At 53.3% G+C, this 25,487-nt stretch overlaps 1 protein-coding gene and 1 long non-coding RNA gene across 2 annotated transcripts in view; one reads left to right on the top strand and one right to left on the bottom strand.

Annotated features, from left to right (window-relative positions):
- RNF165 (ring finger protein 165) overlaps window positions 1-25,487 on the bottom strand; it is a 112,310-nt gene that overhangs the window by 40,936 nt on the left and 45,887 nt on the right. The window lies entirely within an intron of this gene.
- On the top strand, window positions 6,161-9,934 carry LOC109493432. The gene is made up of 2 exons (XR_006588338.1): window positions 6,161-7,764; window positions 9,766-9,934. It is a non-coding gene; the product is annotated as an uncharacterized LOC109493432 (long non-coding RNA).

Here is a 25,487-nt window from a genome sequence, read left to right as displayed (position 1 = left end):
GAGGTCCTGACAGGATTCCCGGCTTGCAGTGTTTGAACCAAACAATTTTGAAAACTGAGTTCAAGACCTGACACCCAAAGCCACAAGCCTTTACAGAGTGCCACAGAGCACGGCCACACTTCCCACCCACCGCCCCCCCCCCACTCCCCACCCTCAGCAAAAGCAGGAAGGTGTCTGGAACACCTCCACCTTCTCAGAGAGCTGTGCTGTTTGAAGCTGAAGCCTCACTAATTCCTGAACATCAGGAATTCTGGCAAGGTTGAGAGCGGTGGGTTGAGGATCCTTGTCAGGGAGAGACGAAGGATCTTCCAGTGACCTTGGCCAGGGGGGCTCCCCTTTGGGCCTCTGTGTCCTCACCTGTAACAGGGCACAGTGATACTTGGCCCACAGGTGTGATACCTAGAGCATGGAAGGCATTCACCCCATGATGGCTGGTAACGGCAACTCCATATCCGCCACAGCTCCTGCCTAAGGTGGCCTTGTCCTTCTCCGAGAGTGAGGGGTCATCAGGACCACCGGCAAGGCCCTTCCTGTCTTCCCTGCATCCCCTGCAAGGGGAGCATTTCACTGCCAGCCCATGGCTGAAGCTGCTGGGGGCTGGGGGGGGGGGGGGTGGGAAGTGCGCAAGTGGAAAGAACCAGACAAACGAGGGTGCCTCCGCGGTGGTGCCACTCAGAGAGGCTGGCCTCCCTGGAGCCCTCTCCCCACCCAGGGCTCACGCAGTATGCAGCTCAGCTCCCAGAGGGACGCTGGACAGGTGGGTGCCTGCTCTCTGCTCTGACTCCTGCTGTCTTCAAAGCCCGACAGGCAGCTGTGAGCCGCTACCAAGAGTCAAAGACAGTGGCAGATGGCAGACAGGCAGGGACATGTTTGCCTGCTGGCCTAGTGGTGAGCCTCTGGGGCTGCCAGGCAACCAAGAGACCAGGGCTGCTGGGCTGCCTCCGGCCAGCTGGGCAGCTGGCCCAATAACCGAGATGCGTCCCTTCTACCCCACGGCCCGTGGAGTCCACACTTCCCCAATCCGGGACATGTGGTGGTCATGGCCGGATTCACAGGCGGCTGCCCAGTCGATGTGATTTTGAAGGACGAGGGTGGGGAGACTTAAACTTTGGTTAAACTTGGGGTGGGGGAAGTTGTTCTTTGATTCCCAAGGCTCTGAGATGAGCCATTCTCTCCCGCTGAGCTTGAGATCTGCACTCGGGGAAGAGAGGGCGTTTAAAAATAGCACGGCTGACTTGAATACCTCTGCTCCCTGCCTGCTGCAAGTCAGATCCAATTACTCTGCTGACAAGAGGCTTTTAGCCCAGGGAGCTTGGCATCTTTGATGCCACTCCAGGGGGCCAGATGCCATGGTTCCCTCCGGTCCCTCCTCCTCCCAGTGGGCCTCCAAGAGTCCAGGAGAAAGGGACCAAGGGGATGTGAAGATCACAAACGCACGTGGCTCAGCCCCAGGCCATAACTTAGGCATGCCCGGCTACTTGGCTGTATTTGGTTTCCCCGAACGACACCCCTTGTAATTAAAGTGTATGTCACATGCGATATTCTTATTAGTTTCAGGTGCACAACGCACACATTATGAAATGATGGCCACGTTAAGGGTACTTGCCATCTGTCACCATACAAAGTCATTGAAGTATCGTTACCTGCATTCCCTGTGCTGTACTTTTCATCCCTGTGACTTACTGACTTTTTAACGGTAAGTTTGTACCTCTTCAACCCCTTCGTGTATTTCACCCAACGCCTCAGGCCCCTCCGCCCCTCTGCCACCACCAGTTGTTCTCTGTGTTTATAAGTCTGCTTCTTTTTCGTTTTGCTGTTTGGCTTTTCAGATTCCACCTCTAAGTGAAATAATATGGTATTTGTCTTTCTCTGTCCGACTTATTTCACTTAGCATAATACCCTCAAGGTCTGGGGTGCCTGAGTGGCTCAGTTGGTTAAGCTGCACACTCTTGACTGCAGCTCAGGTCATGACCTCGGTTTGTGAGATGGAGCCCCACATAGGGCTCCATGCTGACAGTGCATGGAGCCTGGTTGTGATTCTCTCTCTGTTCCACCCTCATTCACGCTTACTCTCTCTCGAAATAAATAAATAAACTTAAAAAAAAAAATCTAAAAAAAAAAAAATCCCAAGGTCTATCCGTGTTGTCACAAACCGTCAAGATTTCATTCTTTTTTTTTAAATTTTTTTGTTTACATTTATTTATTTTTGGGAGACAGAGAGAGACAGCGCATGAGTGGGGGAGGGGCAGAGAGAGAAGGAGACACAGGATCTGAAGCAGGCTCCAGGCTCCGAGTTGTCAGCACAGAGCCCGACATGGGGCTCGAACCCACAAACCGCGAGATCATGACCCGAGCCGAAGTCGAACGCTCAACCGACTGAGCCACCCAGGCGCCCCAGGATTTCATTCTTGAACACACCCCGTCTTGTTCACACTGGGTGAACAGCCCAAATATAGGACCCATGCCTGAGTTTCCACTAGTATAGGCTCAGCCCTTCAGAATGTGAAGACCTTTTCAAGACTCCCCCACTAAGATCCAAGTGAGCCTCTCTGGGGTGGGTGGCTTATCACAGTTGAGGACACATATAGAGTGTCAACTCCACGAGGCAGGACCTCCATTGTCCGGCTCACTGCTGGCACTCAGTAGGTACTTCACAAATGTATGTTGAAATGGTCAGTAGTAAACTCCCTCTCAACTGCAAGTGTGAGAAACGATCTACTGATCCAGAAGCAGGGGTCCTATTAATGATAGTCATATGGCATTACGTCACCAACAAAGGCCAAGTGCAGAGGCCCCTAGGAAGTCTTGTCTCTTTTCCTTCTCCAGCCAACGCCACTATAGTTTCATCTTTCGGCAAACTGGCCCCACCTGAAGCAGCTTGCCAGTGACCCTGTTAACCAGCAAACGCTAGACCTGAAACTGTCGCCTGCAAGCCTCACCCCACCTGCCCGTGGAGCCATACTCTCCTATGTACTCTGCTTCTCTCCCTTGAAATCATTGGATGCCCAGGAAGTGGAAACTAAGAGAGCTGTCACTGAGAGAGAAGGGGGGATCTGTAGGGCACGACTTGCCCATCTTGTCTATGACACTTGTCACCTTCTATCCTGTGCTCTGTCACAAGAGGTCTTGTCTGAGCAGTTTCCCCTGGGGGGAGGCAGGGATTTGGTCATCTGCCACCCATGCACAGCCAGCATCTGGCTTACAGTGGTGCCCAGGAGATGTCTGATTAAAGAATACGTGTGTGTGTGTGTGTGTGTGTGTGTGTGTGTGTGTGTGTGTGACAGAGAGAGAGAGAGAGAGAGAGAGAGAGAGAGAGAGAGAGAGAAGGGCCCTGTAAACATTACACAAGCACATGTTGCAGGATCCAGGGACTCCTTGCTGACCACTTTCATCAGCCTGGACAACTGAGGAAATGATGCATAAAAGTGGGCTCACCGTGTGCTATGCCCATGACAAGAGTGGAAGGGACAAGAGGCATTTCCTTTCCTTGGTCATTTTACACTTCCTTTGTGACGGATTTCCATTTGTGTGTCAGAGAGGCCCTCCCCCTTAGCTAAGCCCTTGGAGGGTTATTGGTGACAGCTTTGAGTGTTTCTGGGCATGGCTCCAGGTCACCACCAAGATCTAGGCCCTACCAGCATCTTCCTGGGGTGAAATTACCATAAGTATCAGAGGCTTGTTAAGCTAAGGACGAGGATCCTTCACCGAAGGCCTGGACAGTGAGTTTGCCCCTCAGTCTCACAGCCTGAGGGACTCTGACCTTCCCAGTGACACACACAGCTGGCTATTCTCCTTTTTCTCCTCCTCCACCCTGACCGTGGGAGGCAAGGCATGTGTTCACAGATGTTGGAATGATGTCAGTTGCCGGCATATCACTGGTAAGACACTGAACACCAGAGACTCTCTCATTCTCGCTATCTCTCTCTCTCTCCTTTCTGAAATTGGGGTGGGAAGCATCCCAGGAACGGAGCCTGATAAGAAGCCCAGCTCAGCTAAACATTCGGTACCTTAAGAAATGGGAGCAGCAGCACAGCAAGACTCTAATGTCACGTAGCCTCAGAGGTGGCAGGTGGCAGGTAGATTGGAGGGCTCGTCAAGGAATCCCACCCACCGCCCCACCACGTGAGTAAGGTAGCAGGGCCCACGACTTGGCAGTAGGATTATAACCGGTGCAGCCACTGTGGAGAGACATCTGGAAATGGACATGAAAACACAAACGCACAACCCCTGGCAATGGCCGCTCCACTCGGCACCCTACAGCTCAGCGCGTACAAGTCCAGAGAGATACATGTACAAAATGTGCACGGTAGCTTGTGAGACTGTGAACAACCGGGTGTCCGTGGATAGGAAACGTGTATTCAGAGAACACGGTGCTGTCATGAGGAAGAATGACCATGATCTCCAGGACGCCTTGAAGTGAAGAAAGCAAGGAGTCTGAAAGGGCTCCGGATCCTTCGTCTCGTAAATGGGGAGGTTAAGACCAGGAGAGGACAATGAGTGGCAGAAAGCCACCACCCTGCCACCACCCCTCAGCCCCTTAGCCTCCCCACCCAGTACTTAACAACACAGAGCCAGACAATTCTTTCCTTATCGAAATCAAACCTCAGTGTCACTGCTTTAGTGCCTTTCCTCCTGCACTGTCCTTGGCTACAGTAAGGAAGTGTGTGTCACCCCCCTTCACTTGCACATAGACGTGCCCCAAACCTCAAAGCCTCCTTCCATCCCCTTCCTTCACTGCTCAGAAGATCACACCAGTCAAACAGGACTTGCTTGTTCTAGATTATGGTGGCTTCCACACTGTCTTGTTGTGGTCAGGGTATCTCAGATCACGGTACCTCTTTTATCCCCCCTTAAGTGGAAAACAAATTTGCGGACCATCCTTTCTTTAGGGGCAGTAAGGATATCGATGTTCTTTTTTCTCGATCTTGAAGGTTTGTAGTGATAATGATGGCCGGCGTGTATATTGCACCCAGTGTGTGCCAGGCACGGTTAGATGCTGCTAACGTATTAACTCGTGTCATCCTCAGGATTCCACGGTGTGGCTGCCGCTATTATTCCCACTTGCCCAGTGAGAAAACCAAGGCACAGTGGGTGCAAGTAACTAGCCCAAGGGCAAACATGAGGGAGGACATGGCCCTGCGGGCAGATAGGCAGTGTCTAGGGAACTGCGACTTGAAACAGAAACCACCAATTGCAAAGAGGCCCGTGTGATGATTCATAAAACAGAAAAACGGCACAGCGCAGACTAGCTAAGCTCAAATGCTTTGACACCAGCTCATCCACACCCATCTGTTCCAAGAGAAGCCCACAGACAAACTGATCTGACGGCAAATCCGAGCAGGCTTGTGTGTTCTAAAGATGTGACTTCTGACTGTTCAGCAACCCACTAGTTTACCGACTCTGATCAAGACCGTGCTGGGATTCTTTCCAGCCCCCAAACTCTGGGTGCACCCCTTCTTTTTTTTTTGATATAATTTACTGTCAGATTGGTTTCCATACCACACGCAGTGCTCATTCCAACGAGTAGGGTGTGCCCCTTCTTTAGCGCCCTGTTTGGAGGTGCCCCGCAGTTGCCCAGGATGCGTGCCCTCACTTGCTGCCGCAGGCTAATACCCCTGACTGGGTTGGGATACAGGTGTGTTCCCGCTGGTCTTGGCCGGTGGGTTTTGACGCGATAGACGTGGAATTTGAATCTCGGAAATGAGGTTCTCCGTGCTGAGTGTTTCACCTCTAGAGACCCTCTCCTGCCTCCAGGCTGTCATTATAGATGCCGTGGGCCAAGCTGATGCCAGTCGGATCAGCCCGAGACCAGCTCTGGCTGAGCAGAGAGGAGGTAGGACTTGGCAGATTTCCCTCCTGGCCTCTTTACTATTCCTTGAAGCAGACCTGAGATTCCTCCCGCTCACCTTTCCCTGAATCAGCAGCCTCCATCACAGCACCTCGTTCGGCTACCTTCATGGTTCCCTGCTCAGCCCAGGACAGGTGCCACCCATCACGCCTGACTCCAGCTCACCGCTCCCACTCACTGAGCCACTTCCGGGCCTCCATACATATTGGAGCTTTCCTGTCTCCAAATATCCCCCCAGGGTATCCCCCCCAAACTGAAATGCAGCCCCCTTCTCCGACGTCCATCTTCCAAGACTTCAGTGTTCAGCCACCATCCCACCTCCTCCCGGAAGCCTTCTCTGACTCCCTCACCGGATCTTTGCCCCCCTGGATTGCTGAAGGCGCGATCAATCTCTGTGTTTCTCAAAAGACAAGGTCCCCCGAAGCAGCATCACATTTGTGATGACATAATGCCTGTGATATCACCCAACTTTTTACCTGAGTGGATCTTGTCACCTTACCTAGAATATATGCTCCTTCCAAGCAGGAGTTCCCTGACATGCCTCAAGACATCGAGCCCAGGCCCAGCAAGTGCTTCCCTGCCCTTAATTTTTAAAATCCAGCTATGAATAGCAGCTGTGATTCATTTTTTTCCCCATGCAAGCCACTGCTGGAGCCATGGGTCTGGAAACAGCCTCTGCATTAGAGGAGATTAACCTTCAACTTCAAAACAAAAACAAACAACAACAACAACATCAACAAAATCAACAAACTAACCAAGACCTCATCTGCCTAAGGAGAAAATCTACAAGGAAATACACAGACAGGTTAACATGGTCTTATTGGGTGATGGAGTCAGGAATGATATTTTCCAAATTTCTTGTTACATGATTTTATAACAGGAGAAGAAGTAAAGGCACAGGCTGATAATAAAGATAGCATGGACCAAAGAGAGAAAGCCCACGGGAGCAAGCCAGACAGAGCTAATTCCCAGGCCAGGCCAGCCCGAGTGGCCACACTCGGGTGGGGTGTCAGGAGACTGGCTCAGAGGGGACACCTGCTTCCTCCAAAGGCCTGGGGGGTCTGAAGCAGAGGCCCAGGCCAGAGGTGGTGTCCCGCCCTGTGGGGTGAAGGCCACACACGCCCTGGGAAGGGAGGCGGTGGCCCCCGTTCACTGAGCCCAGTATTTCAAATAGATCTCAAACGCTGGGGAATTCAAGGCAGATCAAAGGATGCCCAACTCTATGCGGTAGGATGCAATTTATATATAGTCCTCATTTCCCCCAAGAGCTGGGAGAGGCAGGGGCAAAAGTCAGGTTTGAGAAGGTTTTAGATAACTCTTAAATAAGAGCTCCATAAATAGCCATTTTTAAAGGGAAACTAGGCTGTTCAGGGACAGAAGGAGGGTGATATCAGCAAAGACAAGCACGTTTGGCCTCCCGGTCCGCCTCAGGGTTCTGGGCTGGATGGGTGGGTGCCAGGGGCTGCATGCCGCGTGCCCTCACTACCCACTCCCAGGCACCAGCCAGGCCCCGCCCCAAGGACGGCAGCTCCTCGGGACAGGACCAAAAGAGGCCCCCCCCGCCCAACATCTGGCCTCACCGCTGTTGGTAGGCCCTGTGCCCAGGCTTCAGCTCAGGCCCACCTCTGATCCCACTGTGATCAAACGTGTCAGCCTGGGCACTGAGCACCACCCCCTGACCCAGATCCTGGTGTTCTAGCTCCTAACCTGCCACCACCTGGCAGGGTGACCCTGGGCAGGGCAGGCCTCTGTAAATGAGCCAGATGAGAGGCTCTCTATGAATTCTTCGAGTTCTAATGCTTCGTCCCACTGCAAGGACACCCTGGTTTCCCGGAGGCCTGGGACTGAGGACTGAAGGGCTGCACATCCTGGAGAGGCTCTGCTCCAGCTGGCCGGTCCCGGCCAGCACCCACGAGGTCAGTGGCGACTAGAGGTGGGGAGCCAGCCCAGGTGGGGGCCACCTGACAGTGGAGCCGCTCCCCTGCCCAGGACGCCCAGTCCCCAGATGGTGGCCGCTCTCTGAGGAGGCTGTAAAGGGCTGGCTGTGCAGAAGGAGCAGTTTCTGAGCAGGAGGGAGATGAGAAAGGGGACACGTGTGTGTGAGGCTGTGTGTTTAAATGAGTGTATGAGTGTGCACAGGTGTGTGAGCGGGAGTGAGTGTGTGTGGATGAGGGGAGCGTGTGAGTGGGTTGCATGAGTGTGTGGGTGGGTGAGGGTGTACACAATGTGTGTGTGTGTGTGTGTGTGTACTAGTGTGTGCATATGTATATGAGGGGAGTGTGTGCACGCACAAGCACGTGAGGGTAGTGAGGGTATATGTATGTCAGTGTGCAAATATGTACAGGTGCGTGAGTGTGTATGGAGGGAGTGTGCATGTGCGTGGAAGGGGCCTGTGAATGTGTTTATGGATGTGTGTCGAAGGGATACATAATGTGTGTGTAAATGTGTTCCAGTATGTGAGTGTGTCCGATAGGAGTGTGTAAAGATGTACACGTGGGTGTGGGTACGTACGTGAGTGTGTGGTTATGTACAAGTGTGAGTGTGTGGATAAGTGTGTGAAGGTGCACACGCGTCTGGGTGTAGGTGTGACTGTGTACACGTGTGTGAGTGTGAACATGTGAGGGGACCGCGTGGTGTGTGTGGATGAGTGTGTGAGGGCATGCGCATGTGCACAAATCCCAGCAGAATCTTACTGGGTGGGAGAAAGGGAGATTCGTTTCGGGGAAGGTCTTACATACAAATAACTCTAGAAAACAGCTCTCCTCCCGGAAGTAACCCCGAATCTCTGCAGCCAGCCCCAGACACTAAGATGCCAGCCAGCGTGTCCCATGACACGTCTGAAGCCACCCATCCAAATCAAATTTATTTCCCCTCCCACCTGTTCCTCCACCTGTCTTACCCCTTGGGGTACACAGAACCCACCTGGACCCATGGCCAGGGCAGGGGCCTGGGAACCTTCCCAGGGTCACCCCTTGTTCCCTCTCTCTCTCTTTCTCTCTCTCTAGCACCCTTTCAGTCCAATCCTCCACCCACTTCTCTTGTTTCTGCCACCTCCCACCGACACCCCAGCCCCCTGCCTCAGCTGTGCCTGCGGCCCTCACGGTCCCTCCCTGGGCCACCACCGTACCCCTCACCCACCCCACCACCTGCCTGGTGGGCCCCACCCTGTGCTCTCTGGGTGTCAGCCCGCCGGCTCACAGAACTCCGCGGCTCCCACCAGCTGCCTGCCTGCCTCCCTGGCCGTAGGCACCTCCCTCGGCCACTGCTATTCCTGGGGAGCCCTCCGAGCTGAAAAACCTGGCCTCTCAGCTGCCCCCACGGCTAAAAATTCTCTGGGATACTGAACAATCACTCGACCTCCCTGTGTCCCAGAGAGAGACAACCCAGGCTGCCACACTGCCCACGATAGATGTGTTTGAAATAGTCAACTCGTTTCATGAATCAGATCCTATGTAAAAAAAGAATTACATGATGAACTTCATCTCTCTGAACATTTGAGTTTGGCCATATTACACGCGCTGTAAGTTAAGCGCATCCTGGAGCACAGTGGAAAGAGCACAGACTTTGAGGCTGAATGGAGCTGGATGTGGAGTCTGCAGATATCACACAGACATTCCAGCCGTGTGACGTAACTTCTCTGAACTTCTCAGTTTCCCCAACTCAGAAACGGGGCTGGAAATCTCCCCTTCATCGAGTTGGAGGAAGGTGGAATCATATAATGAATGCTGAATGCATTGCATATCTGACACAAAACAAGTGCTTACTATTAGCTTCCTTCTGTCGCCCTTTCTCCTGTCCTTGACCTACATACACCAAATTACTTAGAATTCATTAGAGTTAGAAGTTAAGAAGAGTAAGGCAGCCAGTCATTCATCACATTCGCTGGACACATGTCTCTCAACTCTGTTAAATTGTAGTGCGGCATGGGGAAAGGACTTGCAGACGAGACCACAGACCTGCTGAGCAATTCTGGAGGAATCACGCATAGCAGCAGAGGGCCAGACATTTCCGACCATGAATTGTGTTTAAATTTTCCCACAAGGAAAAAAGATGAAGTCTAGAAACTTTAAATTGGAATCTCAAACACCTTGACAAATTTTTAATGGGTTTTGAAATGGTTTGTGATCCCTTAAAAAGGGAAGGGGGAGCAAGAGGAGACTGACAATCACTAGGGGCCAGTAGAGTTCCCTAAAGAACGAGCCTTTCTGATGGGGTTACCTCGGTTGGGAGATGTAATGGATCTGATATTCACCAGGCATCTGGCACATGGCACAAGGAGGCGTTCTAAAAATATTCCCTGCAATGAATGAATCAGAAAATGGAAGAAGACTGTTATAAAATGTTTGTAGATGAAATGAGAAATGTAGTCTGGGTAATAGATACTACACTCAGGTAAGCTGGCCCAGTGAGTGTTGGTTAATGTCAGCCTACAGGAAGTGGGGAAGGGAAGGCTGTTATCAGGGGCACACCAAAGATGTCAGTGCTTAGCCTTGGCCAGGTCCCCGTTTTCACCAACTACTTGACTGTAGATCTACCAGTCAGGCTTATCACGTCTGAATATACTCTAACCTGGGAGGGATAGACTTTTTTGCTGGGCTACACACTCTGGATTCCAATGACCCAGAAGCATGGACAAATCAACAAGGTGAAAGAACACGGGCAGAGATGAAGGGGCCAAGACGGTTCAAAAACGCCTGAAGGCTGGAGGGGAGGACTGCCTGATGGCACCCAAATAAATGAGGTCAACAGAGGCCATGAACGTGACTCAAAAAGGCTAGCACGATCTTAACATCAGTAATTAAATTCATGACAGGGAGACCAGAGGAGGTGCTGTGCAGCACCCTAAAACCCCAGGAAGGTTCAGAACATCAGGGAACGCTGAGATTTGTCTTCAAACACCAGAAGGGCTGTTCCTTGGCAGAGGGAACACACGAATTCTATACAACACAAGAGGCTAGAGCTCGGGGTGAGCAAATAAAAATACAGGATGCCCAGTTAAATTAGAATTTCAGGTAAGCAACAAATGGTTTTTAATATAAATATGTCATGTGCAGTATTAGTAGAAGTATGTCACATGCAATACTTGGGACATACTTATACCAAAAAAAAAAAAAAAAAACCCTATTCATCGTCTATCTGTGATTCGAATTTAACTGAGCATCCTGTGTTTTATCTGGCCACCTAATGAAACTGGGGTTGGAGAGTAGAATGTAGAGGGAATATAAGTTTGCAAAAGCCCATGGCATGGAGGGTGTTCTCAAGGAGCAGCTGATCTAATAAATGAATTAGTCGAGAAGAACCAACCAGCAGGGAACAGATGCTTTCACAGGTATATACACGTGGCAAAACTCGTCAGACTTTACACTTTAAATACATGCAGTTTATGGAGCATCACCTATACCTCGATAAGTCTTTCTGTAATAGAGGAGGAGACCTCCTGCCGAGAAAGCTAAGTCCAAAGCCTCCCGCTGGGAATCGAGGAAGGGTTTTGTGAATCTGCATCAGATCTGCGGTTTCCAATTCTTCTCTGGGTAAATAGATCTCGCTGAGAGTCCTCCCTCCCCCCAACCCACCCCACAAAGAGCAGACGAAGGCAGGCGGCCCCTCCCCCAGTGCAAAACCCCCACTGTGGCGGGAGATGCGTGCTGTCAGCTAGACTCGGTGACCTGGATGTGCGTCCCTCCCCCCCATCCCCCCCGCCCTCGCCTATTTGAGGAGCAGGAGGAGACACTTCCAAAACCTCCTCAACTCAAAGGCCCATGGCACCGGGAAGCCCCCTGGAGGGGCTTGAGCCTCGAAGGCTGATGCCGGTGGTTTGCAAGGGCAGCCCAGAAGGTGGTGGACCTCTCTTAAGGCTGGTTTAGTGGGAAGATGGCTGGAGAGAGGGAGAGCCAGCTGCCTTCGTGTGTTCCTTTGCTCCATCCTCTGACCCTGGCATGGCCCAGGAGGAACAAGGCCCTGAGTAGCTGGGTGACCATGGGCAAGTCACTTGGCCTGTCCAAAAGAGGATAAGGGTTTTGCTAAGTTCCTTTCATGCCTTCATGCTCTTGGATCCATCACAGAATGTAAATACATGGCATCTTCATTCTTAATTGAATGACACGGAGAGGTCAGAAAAATTCCGTAATAAGGAAACGGTGTCCTTGCGTGACGGCGGTGGCTGCAGAAATGGAGGTGGGGTGCAAGGCTGCGTGCCACCCTGACTTCGGCTGGGATGTGGGCCGCTGACCTGCTGACTTTGGTGTGGCCTGTCCAGCCGGCCAGCTGCTGGGAGACCCTGGGCCACACCGGGGCCAGCTTTGGCAGGTAAAGTGGCTCCCCAGGTAACGGACCCACTGGCCCAGGACCTCTCCCTCAGACAGAGCCCGGAGGAGCACTGGGTGAGCCTTTGTCCTCACCTCTGCGCAGGGCTGAGTACGGAGGGCCCTGGGGACCCGGGCCTGGGCTTTCCGTGCCCTCACCTGCCGCGTCACATGGCCCTGAGGCTCTCGGCCTGCATGCAAAGTCCCTCCATCCTTGCGGGAGGGCCAGGCCTCCCAGCATTTCCAGTACAAGACTTAGCTTTGATGGTGGCAATCTCTGCCTCTGGCAGCTTTGGCCTCACTGTATCCCATCCCCATCCCCATTCCTTCCACCTGCCCATCTAGAACCTGCTCTCCCCAGTAGACCCAGAAGGGCTGAGTTGTAAATGCCTCCATGAGCCCTGATCCCGAGCCCTCACCAGCACATTTCATTCTAGCAGAAGACCAAGGAGGGAAAAATGCAAACAGAGAAAACAGGATTTGGCCCTCAGGAGCATGGTGACAGGGCTGCTGAAAGCTGGCACAATTCAGGCTGTGTTCAGACCTAGGAAGACGACAGAGCATCCCCGACAGACTGTCTGACTCGGCCCACCACACTAAGAGGCACATTGACGCGTCAGGGAATGTTCTGAACAGCTGGGGACTTGTGAGAACAGGGAGGCGTTCTGACTGCAGAGAAACGACAGTGCATAGGCAAGGTTCTTCCCCCATTTCTGCGGGTCACACAATCTTACAAACTGCCCATTAACAGACTGAGGGTCCCCGCTCGATCTGAGCCTGTCGGAGAGGGGACGAAGGCCATAACAGCACTCTTTTAACAGGCCAGGAAGAAGCCATTGGAGTCCCTAATGAAGCTACATCTATTCACCGGGAACCTGCTGGGTGCCCAGCCCCTCTCCCAGGGAACACAGAGAAGTGAGCAGTCAGGACCCTGCCCTCGATGTACTAGCCAAGCCCAAGTACAAAGAAGGCACCCAGAGACTGCCCATATGGTCCAAGCAAGAGGCTCAGAAGAGAGGAGCCAACGAGAGGGGTGATCAAGGAGGGCCAGAAAGGCCCAGCCCATTTTTAGAAGTCTGAGCTAGAGAGGGACACCAGGACATCTAAGCCCCAGGAAATGAAACCAGGGGAAGGCTAGGAGGTGGGGTGAGGGTCCAGACGTGAGCATGGGGTGCTCTCTCTGAGAGTCAGAATGTCCAACACCGAGGGCCTGAAGATCAGAACAGCCAGGGTCTGGTCCCATATCTGCATTCCACTAACCCGGTGGCTCAGTTTACTCATCTGTAAAGTGGGTTGCTTGCCCCGATCACCTTTCAGGGTGGTGTACACAAAAGTGCTTTGGAAAAGCCAATCACAATGTAGAATACAAGGGCTCAGCATCAGGGAATTGGAGAGAAAACCAGAGAAACAGTCCAAGATGAGACAGAAGAACAAGAGTTGATCCTGGACAAGAAAGGAGGTGAGTTGATGAGTGCCTGTTGAATCTGGAACAATCTAAGTGTGTGCCCTTGTCTGCTGTTAATGAGGGCGTCACCCTAGTCCACTATGATTAGTTATTGCGTGAGCCATTTCCGGTCTCTGCATCTCAGTTTCCTCACCTGTAAAATGAGATGCCTTCTGTTTTATAACAGTCCATGATTCTGGAGCTCTCCAGGAGTCCTCCAACGGCGAGAATGGGAAGAGCCAATATTTGCCTCTAGGACTGGCTAGGACTGGTCTGAAGCAGCATGGGACACTGTCATTGCCAGCTGACCCTTCCTTTCGTTGCCTCCCCTTCTCTGCCTGTCAAAGCCTGTCCATCCTGTGTCCCCGTGCCCCCCGGACTCTGTTCTCTGCCACTAGTCAGCAACCACAGCACATTAGGTAACCAGATAAAACAGGCTTTTCCTGGGGAGTCACATGTCTTTGCCCAGTTCAAGTGCACACATTCCCTGGAGGCCTCGCTGCCTGGCCCAGTCTAGAGAGGAGTATTTGATGGAAAAGGCATCCCAGTTCTACCATCCATTCCCGCATGCCCCTGGGCAAATGCTTCTTTTCAGGAGTTCCTTTGTCCCCATCCGGGAAATGGGCGCAGCTATCCCGGCTCAGCCAATATAATAGGGCAAAAGGGAGTTGTGGGGAAAACCCTGTAGTTGAAGGTATTTCACAATCATAATACATGGAAGCGTAGTAAGCACCCACCCCACCCAAGAGCATCAAGCAGAGGAGCGGGGTCACTGCATCTGGGGTATTTGGCCTCTCCTGCCATGGGCACCGGAGACCGCGACGGCAGGTATCAGGCTACTACTGGTCTCCACGGAGCTCCAGCGCTGGACTGTGTGCTCTGGGTCACACAGATCACACAACGATCCGTGTCCAACGATCACAGTGGACCCCCACCATTCCAGACCCGCCAGCCCACTGTGCCACCACAGCTCACGCTCTTCTCCAAGTTTTCCCCACCCGCCCTCGCTGTCCCCCAGCCCCGGTGTCCCGGCCGCACGATCTGACTGTCCATCCCTGCTGGCTAGCAGTCTCACCTGTGCCAGGTTCTTGTCCCCACTCACAAGGGGACCTTGGAGACGAAGGGCTGCCTTTCTCCTCCCGGGGCATCCACAGCTGCTGGCAAAGGCTCAAGCCACCACATGCACACTCAACATATAACACCTGGTCTCCTGGTATTTGTTCTTCCTTCTACCTGTCCCCTCTCTCCCACCCTGCCACCTCCCCATGACCTCACACACACTCACACACACACACACACCCCTGCCGCTTCTCCATAACCACACACACACACACACACACACACACACACACACACACACACCTGCCTCCTCCCTGTGACCACACACACACACACACACCTGCCTCCTCCCTGTGACCACACACACACACACACACACACACACACACATTCCACACAGCCTGACCTAAGTGACTGATATGGTAACCTCCACTCTCAGTCACCACCAAGAAACCACACACACCGGCCTGATTTACTTCCCAATCTGGAAGGAATCCCACTTTACCTCCTGCCCTAGGCCCTACTCCTGAGATGCGGGTGGAGATGAGAGGGAGGACTGATATCTCATTAAGACCCCTTCCTTCCTCCTCCGAGCTGGAGAGCAGGAAGAGGGGACGCCTCAGGCACAGGCCCGCTTGGCCAAACGAAGCCGGGACTCCGGGCCTGCCCGGGGGAGGCTAACCTCGTTGACTCCTGGCAGAAGGCAGCTTCCTGTTTCTAAGAATCTGGGGCTTTGAAAGTCTGTCCCATCCCGGCTGCCCTTACACAGACAGCATTGTGGTAAATCTCGTGCACAGTCTCAGATTTCCCTTCCAAAGCTCTGAGGCTTTCAAAGGAAAAGGGAAGCCAGCAGGCTGCCGAGACACCCGCTGGATTTGGCTAAACTGAACCACTTGGGAAAATCAGCAGAAAATCCACCCAAGCCACATGGTGCCCAGAACTTGGGAAGAGTTTCCAGAGACCCGGGCCTCTGCATGCCCTTCCTTGGGTGGCCCAGGCTGTCGCGACATGGGTGTGGTTTGTAAGGCCAGCACTTCCGAGGCTGGATGGATGCCTTCTCAGTCACGTCCCCCATGAGTCACGTCCAGCCCTCGGTCTGTGGTGGAGACCTGGGCAGATCTGACTCTCAGAGTAAGTAGGGCTAAGCTCAATAGACAGCAGGCACAGAACAAAGACCACTGAAATCAGGTTATGTGATTTCGGTGAGGTGAATTCGTTGAATTAATCTCACGCTCAACAACTGAGAACCTACTGTGTGTCAGGCACATGCTAGATGCTCAGAACTCAGGGGTGAACAGAGGCCGTATCCTCAAGGAGCTCGCCATCCGGAGGGGTGACAGGAGATCTGCTCCGCCTCCAGGCAGCCACAATTTCTCTGCAGAAGCCTGAACCTGCTGACATTTCCCTTTCCTCTCTCACTAGCAGGGCCTGGGCTTCCCGTGGCCTTCCAGAAAGCCAGATGAACTCTGAGAGAAAGAACACAAAAAAGGCCTCAGCTGTCCTTACACCGTGACTCTGCAGTCACTCCATTAGAGGCAGAGTCTATGTCCGCACCCTAGAATCTGGGCTGGCTCTGTGACTTGTGGCCGATAGAATGAGGCAGAAGTGACTGTTCTAGTTGCAAGCCTAGGCCTCACAGGGCCCTGCACATTTCCTTTTCCGTTTCCCTCTCTCGGATTCCTGCCCCACCATGTGAGCAAGTTAAAACTAACCTCCCGCACAATGAGACCAAACGGAACAGAGCCAGGACAGCCCCGGTGGCCAGGCAGGAGCACAGACATGGGACAGAGCCCAGCCAAGGGCGGCAAACCGCACGCGCACACGTGGGCCTCCCTGAGACTTCATGAGGCCGGGTGCACTGCGGTGGAATCGCGAGCTCCAGCAAATGATTCCGGTGCGCGGCTACTGGTGTTGGGCGACTTAGTACACAGCGTGATTGCGGCACTCGAGATCGACCCAAGGTCCAAAGCTAGCCAGCCCCACTGCAGAAGGAAAGTAGGTTTACCACTCGGCTACTTCTTCCCATTCCTGCCGGACCCCAGAAAGCCTCTGAAGGAAGAGAATTCAGGGCTGGGACACTTGCAGTGAACCTGTTAGCTCACTTTCCTCACACCCAAAACTTGAGCATTTTCCCAGGCGACCCCTGGCTCCTTGGAGCTTCAGAGAGTGAACAAGATCTCATCTCACCCCCCTGCAGCAGGAATCATGGCTAGAATCACGGTTAAAGTCATTGACTTTGGGGCGCCTGGGTGGCTCAGTCAGTTAATCGCCTGACTTGATTTCGGCTCAGGTCATGATCTCACGGTTCATCAGTTAGAGCTCTGCATCGGGCTTTGCGCTGACCGTGCGGAGCCTGCTTGGGATTCTCTCTCTCTGCCCCTCCCCTGCTCAGTCTCTCTCTCTCTCTCTCTCTCTCTCTGTCTCTCAAAAACTAAACTGAAAAAAATTAGAAAGCAATAAAATCGACTTTGGTGTCAGCAGACTCAGGTTTGGGTCCTGGCTTTGCCATTGACCAGCTGCAGAAATGTTGCTTAACTCAGCCTCAGTGAATTCATCTGCAAAGTGGAGGTGATCATCCAAGTTGGTCCCTCAAGGGGCTACGTGTGATGATATGTAAAGCCACAAGTTCTCAAGTGGAGGCGATCTAGCCCCTCAGGGGACACTTGGCAATATCTGGAGACATTTTTAGTTGTCACAAAGTTGGGGGGACAGGTTCTGCTATTGGCATCCAGTAGGAGAGGTCAAGGATGTTGGAAAACATCTTAATGACACCCGGGGTAGCCCCCACTATAAGGAATTATGCAGCCCCAAATGTCAACAGTGAAACCCCAAGGTGTCCAGCCCCAGTCCCTGCACACACCAAACAGCAGTGGAGATGGTCACACAGCCCCTGGGGAAGCGGGGCCCAAGGTCCCCTGTATTCCTGGGACGTTCCTGGCAAAGCGGCAGGAGCAAATTGGGTGCGGATGATAGTTATCCCACCTTCCATCTTTGAGTTCATCTACCCCGTGTGTCTGTAACATGGGATCCCAGCCAGTCTGGATGGAGTTTAGGTTTCAGCTTGAGTTCCAACGGGGGAGGACATTTCTGAGTTTCTGGCCGTCTGTGACCAAAAGGTAGCTGTCTTCACAAACTAAGTGAGAGGTTGTGCATGGGATTTATAGCACTCTTGAGCAAAGTCCCACATGAAAGTTAATGCTAACTGAATGTTGCGGGTTCCCAGAGATACCTTGTACGCTCTGCTAGAGCATCTGTTTTTAAAAAACTAGTCTGTAATGAAATACACTGGAATCTTCCTTTGCTGATTAAGAAGGCCTTTGGCTCCTGCAGGAATAATCGTGGGACCACTTATTAGGATCCACAGTTGTTCTTGCACAGGGTCAGGGACGTGAAGGGAAAACTCTGCCTCCGGGGACTCCTGCTTTTTGGATTTGGGTGGGTCCATTAAACCCCAAATAGAAGTAAGTAGGAAAACGCCCCCAGGATAGTTAGTTGTGGATACACATCGAGCCACCTGAGAGACTGCATTCTATCTGATCAATCTGAAGCCTCCCCCACTGTAACCATGTGAGGAGATGAGCTGGGAGCCGAATGGGGAAGTGGATGGGGGGGGGTGCAGGGAAGGATGGGGACTCAGGACCCACAGAAGTGAAAGTCCGGAAGAGTCACTAGGGTGTCAGCCAGCAGACAGAGGGAAGGGGAGAGCCCTTCCCAGCAGAGACCAATCCAATGTCAGGGACACCGGGCAGGCCAGAAGGAAGGAGTCCTCTCGGTGCGGGGCAGTGAGCTGGTGTGGGGGGCTGGGACACACGAAGGATGCCAGGTCAGGGCCCGGAAAGATGACCTCCTGTGGTGAAATCAGGACATGCACTTGATCACCTGAGGTTCATATTCTCACCCCATTTAGAGTCTGTCTTTCTGCAGGAGCCCCTTCATCATGTCAACATCCCTAGTCATTTGCACCTAAGTGAGAAGAAGGTTCTGGAGGAAGGAAATGAGTGCGAGTCTGGTTTGCAGCAGGGTGTGCCCTCCCCATGCCCTGGGGATGCTTCTAGGCAGCAGAAAGCTACAGGGAAAGGTGGGGGCACCTAAGGCCACTCTCCCCGCCTCCCATAATGCCTGGAGCCAGCGCCTGGAGACGCCTACAACCCCACCAGGCGGCGGGCACCGTATCTTTTCTAAGCCTCGCACCAACCAAGATTCAGAGGCTTAACTAACAGCACAGCTAGCGTGTGGCAGAGACAGGCTTTGAACCCAGGTCTGTCAGACTCCAGAGCCCTTCCAGTTTCCAAACTGCAAGTCTACCCTGTTTTCTACTTACTGGGCCATCGCCCTATAGACCTCTGCAGAGTAGCTGACGCTCCCAGGAATTGGGAAATGGTTTCACTGGGTGGGAGGTTTTAGAACCTGCAGGTCACATCAGGGTTGGACAATCACTTGGAGTGGGGTGACAGCAGGTCTGAGACCTCACACGTGGGCGAATTCAACAGCACACGGGCCAGCTCCAGTCCTACCCGGTGGGTAGAGGAGGGGGCCGTGGCGGGCAGGGCATGAGGCCACCACGGAAGGAGGAAGCCTCCCAGCTCTGAGGACTGTGTTTCTAAAACCCTGGGGAGAAGGGAGAACAGGGCGCCCTGGGGGCTGCCCTCTGGAAGGCTCTGGTTAGGCATCCTACCTCCTAGAGAGAGCTGTCGGCAAGGAGGAAGGTCACCTGGTCAGGTGCTGCCTGGCCAATGGCCCGGGGCCCCGGGGCAGCCCTGTCACCGGCCGAAGGCCCGCCACAGCCCAGAACTGTCCGAGAAGATTCATACCATGACGCGCTCCTCAAATTTAACTGGATGTTGTCAGAATGAAACCAGTGGGCGTATCCTCTTGACAAATACGAGAATTCATAACACGGTGCCCTTTTGTGCTTCTGCTTTTAAATTCAGAGGCACAATTTAAGCAAACCTGACCCACGAAAAATCTGAATCTGTGAGGCCGACAGAGAGGACGTAGCTCCCCGCGTTGGAAAGGGCTCATCCTGCGCCCTTGCTGTGTGGCAGGGGGGTTGAGTTTGGGGGCCCCTGGGTCTCTGTGCCGGTGACGTGAGGAAGCTGCTTCGGGGATTCCATTTTCCCTCGAGCTCTCAGGGAGCTCGAACATGGCGGTTCTCAGTTCCTGGGGCTGGACCCAGATGGAAACAGGACCAGGAGTCACCACCTAAAGGCCAGGGCCTGCATCTCGCTGCACTTCAGCTCCACGGAGGCTCCCTGCTCTCCTGCTCACGGCGTGATGATGCTGGGGGCTGTTCCTCACATAGGCCCCGTCCCAAGCTGGGTGCCCGGCAGGGGCATAACGGAGTATTGAATCGAGGGCCCTGGCGCTCAGAAGGGAGAGAACGAAGTGGCCAGGGACAGTGTCTCCATCAGCCCCGAGGCTGCCCCGGCACCTGCCCGCTCATCCTGTGGGTCCTCCCCTGTGAACTGACCCAGCCCCCCACGCACGGGTTCTCTCGGGCAGCTTCTGCCAAGTCTGTGTTCACGGGCCCAGCAGGACAGAGCTACGGCCACAGACGGCTTCGCACGTGCCAAGGGTGGCTTTCAGGACCCAGCAAACAATACCATACTGAGTGTTGTCCCCTCCCACCAAGTACGGTCAACAAGGGACAGCAGGAGGGCACTGAGGGCCTTATTGTGGGGTGGACACGTAGGGCCATTCCCGGCAGCAAGGAGTCCCTGGCTGAACCCAGTCAGATGCCCCACTGAGCGATCAGGAAGGAGAGAGGTGAGCGCGGGCCCGTGTGAGCCCAGCCTCTTTAGGGAAGAGGCAGGCTGAAGGTGAAGTCCAGTGAGGTGAGGGGCTGAGAGGGCAATGGCGTGGAGGCAGGAACGAAAGGAGGGATGTGTGTATGTGTGGGTGTGGGTGTGGGTGTGGGTGTGGTGTACGTGGGTGGGGGGCAGGTGTGTGTTGGGGGCCAGGCTGGCGGAGGGAAGCGAGCAGCGAACACCGTTGGAGATGGACGCGGCCGGGCCCGCAGCCGGTGGCCCCAGTTGGTGCTGTGCAGACTTATTTTAAACTCCAAGAGACCAAACGGGGCCGCTTAGGTCGCAGGGCAGGTGGGAGAGTCGGGCTGCGCCAGCCACCTCTGCCCCCGCGGGGCCTGCCCAGGAGGCTCCCGGGAGCCCCGTGTCTCCCCAGGGCACAGGTGGGGACGCACGGAGTAGGTTCAATACACATCGCACGTGAAGACACCGGGGCTGGAGTAACGGCAGCAACGTGAGCGCCGTCGCTTCTGAGAGCGTGAGCGCGCAGTGAGCCTCGTCTCTACCTCTCACGACCCGCGGGCACGGCCGTGTCATTCCCCAACAGAGACACAGCCCGCAGCGCGGAGCAGGGATCTGACTTGCTCCAGGATCCATGGCGCTACAAAGGCGCGAAGTCTAGAACCCCAGTCTCCCGCCTCCAGACTAAAGAATGTAACTCACGTGAAACACACCCCACGAGGAAGTGCTAGTGAGCGGCGAGCTGGAAATGACCAAGGAGCGTCGGTCCCCCCACTGAGGGAGCCACGACCGGCCCCGTGTTTTGTCCTCGGCCCTGGGAGGCAGCAGCTCTCGTCCGCAGCCCCCCAGCCGGCAAACGCAGATTCAAAGCCAGCCCGTCACGCTTGGAGACCGTTATGGAACGTGAAGTGTGCACATTGTGCTCACTGCTTTCAAGAATTCCGGCGACGGCTCTCATAAATGGCAAGTCAGTCAAAATCAGTCAAAATCCCCCTGCAAGCAATAATCTGCCATTCACCGTGGGCGCCCTAAGTGATTCATAGCCATCATCTGGTTTGATCCCCACACCGCTATGAGACATCATATGCCCATTCCACAGATGAGGCAAACGAGCTACCGAGACCGAGGGCTCCCGGCTCAGCAGTGATGCAACAGGAACCTGAGCCCAGGCTAGCCTGGAATTCTGAGTCCCGTTCTCCCGCCTTTCCTTCGTCTCTCCTTAAGTGCTTAAGTCCACACCAGAAGTGCTCGTGAATGGGGGCGGATGGATTCATCGTCCTATAGTGAAAAAAATAGAAGAAACTGGCCTATTTCCATCCCTCAGAGAAGGGTTAGTGTTCCGTTTCACAGGAAGCCAGAAGTCCACAAGCTTTAAAATCAAGCTCCACTGAAAATAGAATCTATATGCCAGAGCCTTGTGAAACCAGCCCCACAACCTGAGGACACAGATGCAGTGACCCGGCTCCAACCTCTGTCACTTGCCGTCAGACCAGTGATGGCGAACGCAGTTGGTTTCCTAAGAGACCCCCACCCTGGCTGAATCTCCCCCTATGCCCCATTCCTATGCCAAGTCCACCCTAAGGGACGTGGGGGGGCAGGAAGAAGAAAGAATCATAGGGTCTGGCGATGTTAGGGAAGGCTAGGGGGCTTAATCCCAGGGGAGAAAGACAGGGGAGAGTTACACTATCCCTCCCTCCACCAGCTGTGGGCGTCTAACTGGGTGGCTCCTGTCCACCCCACCTCCCTTTCTGTGCCTCCAGAATGAAGGGCTTGAACCAGATGACTCTGACATGCTCTGCTTCCTATACATAGTATGTGTCTGTCCCAGGGGAAATGTATCTAGAGCATTTAGAATTTACAGTGACGTTTCATTTATCAGCCTTGTTGAGAAAGATTCACATAAGTGAATTTTCCCCATGACACAAACTTACCCATTGAATCCCCATCATTTAGTATGGAAATCTTTCCTAAGTTTCCTAGTTCCTTCTAGTGGCTAAATATAACGTATCCTCCCCTATTTCCTAGTGGTCAGAATTACCCAGTGGTGAGTTGTGATAAGGATGAGGGTGTACACAGTTGTCCCCGTGATAGGTTCTGCCGTCCCCAAGCCTGTCCTTCCCCTTCCAACTGGTTGCTTTCGATCTATTGTTGACTGGGCACCAAGACTGGCAGAACTCTTTGTAAACTAAGAGTCAATAAACTATGAGAGAAATCTAAGACCCTATGCCCCAGAGTTAAGCACGTGAGCTCCATGAATGCTATTTCAGTGTTTTGTGCCTTTTTTTTTTCTGTTTTTATCTCTGTGTCCTTAGATCTGTTTTTGACCGCCCCTAAGTGGGGTGTTAAATTTTCACACCCACCTCCTCCACACAAACGTGTCTCTGGGTTCTCCAGGTTTACCCCTCACTCTGGGGAAATGACATTTTCTTTGATTCATCCTAAAACCACCTTCCAAAAGAGCCGCTTTTTCATGACTCGGATTTGGTGAGCAGGCTGTTGCCCACCCCACCACCCACGCCCACCTGAGGAGCCGACACCCCCAGAGCAAAACGAAGCCATGAAGTCAATGACCCCCGCAGACCCCAACTGAGGGCAACGCCAATTAGTGCCAACCCGCGTCCTCCTGTGTCCTTGTTCATGGCTGAGGCAGACCCTGAAACCAGAGTGCAGGCATCTTGCCCCCCCCCCCCCGTGTCTTTCTGCTCATCTCGCAGGTCCCAAAGTGTATTTCAGGAACACATTGTGCGGCAGGACTCAGCGGCTTGTATGTCGCTGAAAGGGTCTTAAGACCAAATGTGTCCAGGAAACAGGGGTAAAAGAAAAGTTCCCGGATATTCAAGCCTGTAACGTAACAGGTGAGTGGTGAATCTTCCAGGTAGAGGGGACATTGCATACAGGATATGTCAAACTTACCCAGCCGGGACCCAAGCGTCCCTTGACAAGGCCACCTTATCATGCAGCTACCCTCCTTCACCTCCCCGCAATAATTCCAAATAACCATCGAGCAAGCCTCTCTCAGCCTCCTGGTCCTCATGGGGCAAATGGGGGAGTTCATCTAGATTGGGAATGGCAAGGAGGCATGCGTGGGACGCTAAGTGGTGCATACGTGGCAGGAGCCAACAAGAATCTGGGAACATCCCGGGCTGCCGTGCGGTCAAAAGAATTCTAAAGCTGTCTCCAGGCTCAGGAGGAATACCCACCTGGCCACCGAGGATGTCTGCCCCCACCCCAGGAGCTGGGCTGGCAGCCGGCGCGCCCCCTATTGGCTGTCCCTATAACTAGAACCTAAGGACACCTAAGAGTCTGTTTTGGGGGGACCTGAACTTGGGATTTCAGAACCCCTCAATGGCAGAGACTGGAAGCCTCTCCAGTCACGGAGGCCGCCTGGGGTTTCTGTCTGTTCCCATTTGGTGGGTCCTTGCACCCCTCACTCAACCTGCTTGCTCAGCTCTAGACCTCCTCCCGTTCTGATGTCCTTCCTTCCCACCTTCGGGGGACCCGCACTCGGGTGGAGTTGGAAGCACACAGTTTCCACGTTTTACACAACCTCAAGAGGACCTAGCACAAGTCTCTCCGCTAGAAGCCCTGAATACTGCAAGTCTTATACAAATGCCCCGTCTGCAGAGGTAAGCTCTATTTTCATGCCAGACTCACTCCCAAAGCCTCCACTGTCTTGAGGAGAGCTGCTTCCCCAACTTCAGGGTAGCCCCCGGGGCACTGGAATCATGGCATTGAGGTCAGAGGGAGCAACTTGGTTTAATGCAGGAGCTTATTTTAATTTCCCACACCCACTGTGGAACTCTCCAGAGGTGGGTTCTGGTAATCTTTTTCACATGTGCCCTGGCTGGACACTGAAGTTGAAAACCACAGTCATCAAGAAACTTGTCTGCTGAGCTGGCCAGACCAGAGCCCTGCACTAAAAAGGCACATCAGGGGGCGCCTGGGTGGCTCAGTTGGTTGAGCGTCCGACTTTGGCTCAGGTCATGATCTCGTGGTTGTGAGTTTGAGCCCCCGTGTCGACAGAGCCTGGAGCCTGCTTCAGATACCGTGTCTCCCTCTCTCTGCCTCTCCCCACCTCACACTCTGTCTTTCTCTCAAAAATAGATAAACATAAAAAAATTTTTTTAAAGGCACATCAGGACCTCACTGCAGCGAGCCCACCAGAAATCACTGTCTCTCTGACCTGACCCACTCTTCCTTGGGGATTTTGCAAGAAATGAATTAGATGAGATGTGTTTGCAAAATGCCTGGTCAACACCAGCACCCAACGGTACCCATAAACATCAGTGTCCTTGCTCCCCTCGGCTAGTGCTTACCTGCTCTGTTGTTTCTCAAGCCCTGCTCACCATGCCAAAGGTTCTAGAAATCAGAAGGTGGAGGGCTCCCAAAAACCAGTCTGCTGGGGGTAGAAGGCAGGAGGAAGTGGTAGGAAGGGAAAACGAAATCTTCCTCTGAGAGCTTCAGGCCCAGGCTTTCACTCTACACCCTGGATCTTTCTATCTACAGAAAAGACAATCTCCACTTAACTGACGGCAGCTAGGGACAAGGAACAGGTTTGTTTTTGTCCACCGCTACCTACATGCTTGGCTCTTAGTAATTATCTATTGGATGGATGGATGGAAGGATGGATGGGAGGATAGATGGAGGGATGGATGGATGCATCTGGGGTCAAGTCATAAGATGCCACAGAAAGAGAGTTGGATTCTTGTTCTGGCCCCAACACTTGCTGGCCTTGGAAGAAAATTGATATTAACCCCGCTGAGCCACTGCTTCTTGTCAAATAATGATGGTTATATCTGTCCTGACCTCATCATAGCAGGATGACTACATATATGGTGGCTATTTGGTAAAACACCAGATCATACAAATGCCCAGAGGTGATGATGATGACAGTGACAGTGTGGTTGATTCAAGAGGTGTCAGTGTCCACAGGCTCTGGTATGTGGATAGGGGGACTCATTCAGCTTTTGCCTCTCCAGCGTGGGCACCGAGGCAGCCAGGAGATGGAGGACAACCTGTGGGAGCCCATTTCCTTCTCACCCATGAGAACATTCCCCCCTCCAAACTGA

The sequence above is a fragment of the Felis catus genome, chromosome D3 (assembly GCF_018350175.1).
Source record: "Felis catus isolate Fca126 chromosome D3, F.catus_Fca126_mat1.0, whole genome shotgun sequence".
In the NCBI taxonomy this organism is placed as follows: Eukaryota; Metazoa; Chordata; class Mammalia; order Carnivora; family Felidae; genus Felis; species Felis catus.
The sequence above is the reverse complement of the archived record's forward strand: the minus strand, read 5'-3'. Positions and strand labels throughout refer to the sequence as shown.